Source organism: Gallus gallus, chromosome 29 (genome assembly GCF_016699485.2).
Source record: "Gallus gallus isolate bGalGal1 chromosome 29, bGalGal1.mat.broiler.GRCg7b, whole genome shotgun sequence".
In the NCBI taxonomy this organism is placed as follows: domain Eukaryota; kingdom Metazoa; phylum Chordata; class Aves; order Galliformes; family Phasianidae; genus Gallus; species Gallus gallus.
The window spans coordinates 408,278-415,581 of record NC_052560.1 but is presented as its reverse complement, the minus strand read 5'-3'; the positions used below and the strand labels follow the sequence as shown (position 1 = coordinate 415,581).

The following is a 7,304-nucleotide window of genomic DNA, read 5'->3' as shown; positions in this document are numbered from 1 at the left end:
TGAGGTGCTGGAACAGCTGCCCAGAGAGGCTGTGGATGCCCCATCCATCCCTGGTGGTGTTCAAGGCCGGGCTGGATGGGGCCCTGGGCAGCCTGGGCTGCTATGAAACATGGAGGTTGGTGGCCCTGATAGCAGCAGCGGGGTTGGAGCTTCATGAACCGCGAGGTCCCTTCCAACCCGGGCCATGGTGTGATCCTCCGCTCTTCCTCCCCAGCAGCACCCAAATGGATGGCAAATGGAAACGCCGTGCCCACGCTGCCACGGGGTGAGGGAGGAAAGGGTGACGCGCTCCGCCCCGCTCCGCCTCACCTGCTCTGCTGGGAAGAGGCGGCCGTTCTCCTGGAAGCGGCACCGACGGCTCCGTCTCTGCCCACAGGGCTGAGCGCCGTCCCGGGATGAGCCGGGAGCAGCAGCCCGGGAGGTGACACAGCGGCAACGGCGCCTCTCGGAGAGACCTCCAGGGGAGGGGAGGGGAGGGGAGGAGAGCAGGGCAGGAGAGGGCAGGGGAGGGCAGGGCAGAGCGAGGCGTGGGGGACACAGAGCAGCGGAGCCAAGCGAAGGCTGAGTCCCGTCCCGTCCCGCCCCGTCCCGTCTCGCCGGAAGACACGCCGTCCGTGGCCGTGAGGGAAGAGGAGTTCCGGGCTCAGTTGGGCTGGGACGACCGGCGGGGCTGGGCCGCTGGCCGGGCGGGTGGCCGCCACTGGGTTTGGGCAGTGTGGCACACAGCATTTGGTTGCGTTTCATTGGTAAAAAAAAGCACCTCACCGCCTTCCTTAAGGAGGGTCTGTGTACGTGTAGTTCTGTCTCCGGGCTCCTATCGCTCACGTGCTGAGCAGTCCTTTCTCGGCCAGGCAGCCCCGTCCCTTGTGGGCACTGCTCTTTGTTCTCCGGGCCGTGCACCTTCTCCCCGGTGGGGGGAGGGGAAGGAATGTGCGGGTGGGGGGATGTTGGCTGGATCTGAGTGAGGAGGAGTTGAGGTACTGCCTCCCCTCCCCTCCCCATTTCTGGCCTACCACCACACAAGCAATAGCCTTTTACTTATATACTGAGTATGTGTTATTGGGGAAGGTTTATCTAGAGGACGAGCAATGCAAAGTACCAGAGAACCCTGCTAAAGTAGAAAGACCCCTGAAAAGAGGTATTAATTGTAATAAAGGACCCAAATGGTAGCAGAGGCCATGAAATTAACCAAATTCTTATCTTGTTCTGATTGGGGAACAACATTCAATTCCCACACTCCCACCACACAGGCAATAGCCTTCCCTTTTTCACAACTCACTCCAGTCTCTTTTGCCACGTCCTTTAGCCATCCCACACTATAGCCATCACTCTGTCACCCATGGAAGGTCATAAAGCAGGTGTGTGTATTGCGGCACCGGCTGCCAGAGGGATATCTCCTCCTTACTCGCACATCATGGAATGAGGCCACTGCACGTTTCTAGGCGTAGGGTACTGCTCCTATTCCCAAGACATTGGTTACATTTGCATTGGATGTCCCCCTCCTCTGAGCAGTCGTCCTAGAATATGGGGAGGGTCTGTGGGCCCATCAGGTGGTCGTTGGATGAGGGCAGTTGCAAAACCTTTAGGGGGTTGCATTGTGTCACAATAGCAGCTCTGCCTTCTTATCTTCACGGGATTCTCACCCATTATATAGCAAACAGCGGCTCTACTTACCTTCACACGCCTTCAAGGACCTCGCATTCCTATGGTTCCTGCGCTCCTCCCTAAAGGCTGCAAACAACGTTACAGTTTCCTCGATTCAGCGGCATTAATGCTAAGCAATTTGATTGAGTAGTTGTTAGGTCTGTTAGGTTTGTTTCCCGTTATTCTCATTGGATAAGACTGCTTTTTCTTACCAATCCCCTGACGCTGTGTGGGACTGTCCCCGCGCTCCGGGAGGCTCTCGTTCCCCCAGGACAGGAGCAGCTGTTCCCAGGTGTGTTGCAGCCCGGGATGGGCTCCGAGGGGCACAGGAAGGGGTTGGATCTGGGACAGCGAGGAAGTGAGCAGAGGAGCTCAGCGTGCTCTGCTGCCCGCTTGACCCTCTGTAACGCAGCACAGCTGGGACTGCATTTCTTCCTCTGGGCTATGGGAGGCACGAGATGATCTCACATTTCTTCCTCTGGGCCACGGGAGGCACGAGATGACCTCGCTGCGCAGCTCTGCACGCATGGATCAATGGAAGCCTTCAACTCCCCGATGCCTCCTTTGGAGCGTCTTCATGTGAAGCCTCCCAGGGGGCAATTTCCACTGCCCTCCCCCTCGCCGGCAGCCCCCAGTTTCCCTTCGGGGACCCAGCAGGCAACATCTGTCCCCGCAAAGGGAGCGCAGACTGCGTGCTCAGCTGAATGGGAAGCATTCTTGGTGCAGGTGGGTTCAGCTGGCACGCACCCAGCGTGTGCCTTCAGGCCCTGCGATGTCAGATGGGGTGGGCCGAGGGCTGAAATACTGGCAGCAGACTGTTCAGCTCTGCCCAGCAGGGAGAAGAGCTGCAAAGGCGAGGGGAGGAACGGCTGCAAGGTATTTTTGTCCTTGGCTGGCTGGCAGCTGGGACTGGAAGCAGCTACACTGCAGTTCTCACTGCTAAGGGAGAAGGAGGACAGGGGTAAACACAACCATAGTGGAAGCCCTCCTGCTGAGTCCCGAGGCTCAGAGCGTGCTCCGTTTTGCCCCAGCTGTTGAAGCAGGGCTCTGCTATCAGTTCTTTCAGTGCCCGTTTTCAGACTGATTTATGGCCGTTAATGTGTTTTAGCCAGAGTGTTACCTGTTGTGTTGTGCATTGTCTTCCTGTGCAGGGCCTTGTGAGCAAGGCCAGGCTGAAGAAGGGAGCTGCGGGAAGAAGCTGGAGGAGGACGTGAGGGGGAGAAGGGCCTTGTGAGCAGGATGTGTCTCTCTCCCTATCCACACTACAGTCACTCACATTTGCATCAGCCGTAGCAAGTGGGAAAAGCAGCTACACTGGTATTATCCCAGTGCCATTCACTTCCATTTCTGTCTTTAAGTGGGCTTCATTTCCGTGCCTGGCCACGGATGAGACAGCTGAGTTGTTCTTCTTAGAATTTGTTCTCATACTCAGTGCGTACTGAAAACAGGCATATGGAGAGGTCTCCTGTCCTCAGGTTAACAAGAGTGGCACTATCCCTGTATCTATCCGAGTAGCAGCGTGAGCACAGCAGTTGCAGTTGCCATCCCAGGGCTGCTATGAAAAGCAGGGAATCGTCTCGGTGGGGAATTCTGAACAGGTGACGCCGTTCCAAAGAAGGATAAATCCCTGATGCCTGAATTGTTCTGTCTGGCACTGCTGCTATTCAATAAGTTGCCTACACGGTTCACTTAGAATTACCAGCACAGCAGCGGGGGGTGGTGGTCTGACCGTCACAGGCTGGTTTGGCTGCAATGCTGTCAGATACTCTCTCTTCTCAGGAGAAGAAAAAATACTCTCCGTTTGGTAGGATGTTTTGTTGTTTGATTTTTGTGTTTGTTTCAAGTAAGCCATCCCATTTATTTGAGGTGTGCGTACCATCCCATTAACGCCTTCCAGTTCTGCACTTCCTACCTGAGGAATGTGAGCCATTATTGTAGAGGAAAAGCAGTTCTGCATTGAAGCGCCAACAGCGCATCCACACAGGAGAGATTCTTTCAGTGTCCCGAGTGTGCAAAGAGCTTTAAACGCAGATCTCAACTCAACACCCACAAGCACATCCACAGAGCCCAGGGGCTGTAGAAGCACCCCAAGACTCTGGGAACCTTCAGAAGCAGTTCCAGCCCTGTTACCTACCAGCACTGCCGCTAAAGATACAGATCCTGCAGAGCCTCAAACGCGTGAAGAGCTTCAGTCAAAGCCCCAGCCTGGACACCACCTGTGGCTTTTTGTGGTGAACCTGTAATTTCTGAGTGCACTGATGAACGTGAGAGAAGGGTCAGGAGAGCAGTAACGTGGCTCCTGGAGGTTTCCTGAGAATCATCGGTAGTGGAAAGGGAAGGGGGTGAATAAAGTAGCTGAGTTGTTCTGGAGCTTTCTTCACTGTAGTCTTGTTTCTTGTTCTTAAAGTGAATGTCAGCGTGTGGAATGGGGAGAGGGAAAGGTGCAAGCAGGTTTTGGTTTGGGTGCCGACTCCAGCCCACTGCTTGCTTCTGGGGAAGCCATTTCTTTCACACAACCCTATCATCCTTCCTAACCGCGCTGCATGTAGGTTCTGCTGCTCTTCCTGAATGCTTTAATCAGGAGCTTGGGGCAGCTGTGAGACACCAAGCCTCGGTTGTTTCCAGTAGACCCACAGAAAGCTGAGCTTGTTCTTCCTAAATGCACCATCCCAAGTTTCAGGCTGTGGTGGAAGCAGAAGGGCAGTGCAAAGCCACAGTGTGCGCAAGCAGCTCACCTGCCCAGCACTGGGATATCAGAGCGCTCTCCAATGCATGCTTGCCTTGTAAGTGATCTCTTTTGATCTTGAAGGGTTTTGCTTTGACCTTGAGAAGGTGTGTCTGAGACCTCCTGCAGCAGGGCCTTCACATCTGCTGGGCTCAGCTAAAGCTGCTGTGCTTGGAATGCAGTTTGCAGGAAGTGGAGGCTGGTTTTGGTGAGCTAGTGAAGCCAGCAGGAGCTTGCCCATGTCCTCAGGTGAGGTTCTGTAAAGGCTCCCTGACGTCCCAGCAAACTGCAAGATGATGATTGCAGTACCGAGGAGCGCTGCTTCCTCCATGCCAGGGAGCTGGGGCCTGGTCTGGTGCAGGAGAGGTACAGCAGGGCCCTGGGGGTTGGAGGAGCCCAATGCGTGGGGAGGAAACTAGCAGCTGGGAGGCGTGGGGATCCCCAGCAACAGGAGGCAGCAGCCCAGCCAAGAGCTGGGATGATTTACTTTTAAGCTGCACCCACTAATTCCTGTCAAGTGGCGTCAGTCACGTGTCTCCTCTTTCCTTTTAGGAAAACAAGATTCTCACTATTCTGTTTTTCTTTTACATCACCATGTGCTCAGAAGCAATGAGCAGGTTTTCCGTGAACAGGAAATAAAAATGAAGAAGTTTTCCCACTTTTACTCCCTGAAAAATCACTTGAACTGCTGATGTCCCCCACTGTTTTGTCACACATTTTGTTTAGTTGCACTAAGGGTTAGAAAACTCCATTTTTTTCCCCTCCTCCTGAACTTCCCTGCTTTCCCTCTGCTGTGGGGAAAGTCCTTCTGTTGCAGACGTGAATCCCTGCAGAGCTGTGGGGGCGCTCTGCAGAGCTGTGAGCGCAGCGCCCCGTCTGCAGGAACAGGAGCATTTCAGAGGGGGGTATGGAGGAGGGGGACTGCCATTCTGGGGATGGGCGTTCACCCAGGGGGGCATGCAGGGAGGGCTTTGTCCTGTCTGCTTCAAGCAACACTTGTATCCAGCCAGCAGAAGGCTGTGCCCTCGGTGTCCCACGTGAGCTCTGCACGGAGCTTACAGTTGGCTGTGAGGTGGTGGAGAGCCTCTGGGCACTGATTAAGGGACAAGGAAGTAAAGTGGTTGCCTACTACATGCCACCCAGCCAGGACAACGATCCCAATCAATTCTTTAAGGAATTAAGGGATACGTCTGGAACAGCATCACTGTTGATGAACAGCATCACAGAACATGAATGACAATGTCAAATAGGACCAGGCCCATTATGAAGCCCTGCAGCACACCTGCAGCTACTGGCCTCCTGCAAAACCTTGTGCCACTGACCACCACTCCGACTGGTCCGGCCATTCGGCCAGTTTTTGATGCTGCTCACTGTCTACCTATGCAGCCCATACATCAGTAGCTGTCTCAAGTCAGGACACAAAAACCCTCTGCTTCTTTTTCATCTCCCAACTTACTCCATTCCAAATAGACCCCAGGAAAGGCTTCCTTTACAGGTTCTTGCCCCGTGACCTCTGGTGCTCAAGGGACATTTGGATAAAGCCCTGCATGACGTGCTTTCACTTTTGGTTAGCCCTGAAGTGGTCAGGCAGTTGGACTAGATGATCTCTGAAGGTCACTTACAACTGATTTTGTTTTTAATGGTTTTATAAATCTACGTGGGGATAAAATGTAAGAGTCGTTATCTTGCTGCTATATGTCCGTGGCTTATGAAAAATAAATGACGAGGATTTATAGACAACCCTCAAAACTCTGAAAAGGAGGAGTTCTTTATGACGCATTTATTACACAGAGATTTGTCGCTACAGCTGTTTTGGTTCTTGCCTGGCACCTTGACTCAGGGCTTGATCCAGCTGTGCTTCATTCAGCAGCATGGCCAAGCGCTGGCCCTGTACTCCCCCGTGTCTCACAAACTCTTTCCTCTTCCATTGCAGCGCTGAGCCAACACTGCAGGAGAATTGGGCTTCCTCCACAGTCATGAATGCTGCTGGAAGTGCACTCACGTGTACTCAAGGGAGGGAAAAGGGAGGAGAAGAACCAGGTCAGCTAGCTGATGGGCATGGCTGAGCACAATTGCTGCCCGCAGCAAATATGCCACATCCCACATGCGGAGCCACGCACACCAGATAGAAACTTGTCATTTTCCCCTGATCGGCACAGGAGGGGCCTTCCTTCCTGCTGTGTTCCCAGGATAAGTGTCTTCCTCCTTATCCACTTCCAGATGCATACTTCTCTCAATTTCTGGGCTCACATACGGTTGGAGTGACCTACTTACTAAGCTATGTCAACATGTTCTGTGCTATTCATGCTGAGAATTCCATCCATCTTGGGAAGTGACTTGAAAGAGCAGCAGCCTGATTTACCCCACCTGATAACCAGCTGCCAACCAACCGGAGGGTCAGGGACAGGGTTCAGTGTTAGGGTTAGGTTAAAAAGAAGAGTTAGGGCTGGGGCTAGCACTAAGGATTAGATTTAGCGTTAGGTGAAGTGCTAGCACTTGAGTTAGTGTTAGGGCGAAAGCTGTGATGAGGGTTAGTGTTTAGGGGGAAGAGTTTGAGTTTAGGTTGAAGTTTAGGACAAGAAAGGGTTAAGGTTAGACTTTAAGGTTAGGAGTTGGAGTTATGGCTTAGGAGTTAGGGTTGGGGTTAGGGTTAGATTAAAGGTTTAGTCTATGGGTTAGAGTTAGCACTAGGCACCAATTCCCAGCTTCCTGACACGCAGGAAAAACACCATGACGACACAGATGGATATGGTTAATTGACAGCAAAGGAAAGCAAGAGGCATAGTTCTGTCAAAGTAGATTTTATTAAGTCCAAGTTATATCCACTGAATCATTGAATCACAGAATGGCTTGTGTTGGAAAGATCAGAAGGATCATCTAGTTCCAAACCTGTGCTGTGGGCAGGCTTGCCAACCGCAAGACCAGACTGCCAGGA

The 7,304-nt window shown here is 53.0% G+C and overlaps 1 protein-coding gene across 1 annotated transcript in view; it reads right to left on the bottom strand.

Moving 5' to 3' along the window:
• The window catches only part of LOC121107787 (zinc finger protein 707-like), a 45,309-nt gene extending 43,404 nt beyond the window's left edge, over positions 1-1,905 (bottom strand). The window contains exon 1 of the mRNA XM_046904742.1: positions 1,675-1,905. The gene's annotated coding sequence lies outside the window, so the exon portion shown is untranslated. The remainder of the gene's footprint in view (positions 1-1,674) is intronic.
• Positions 1,906-7,304: the final 5,399 nt, after the last annotated feature.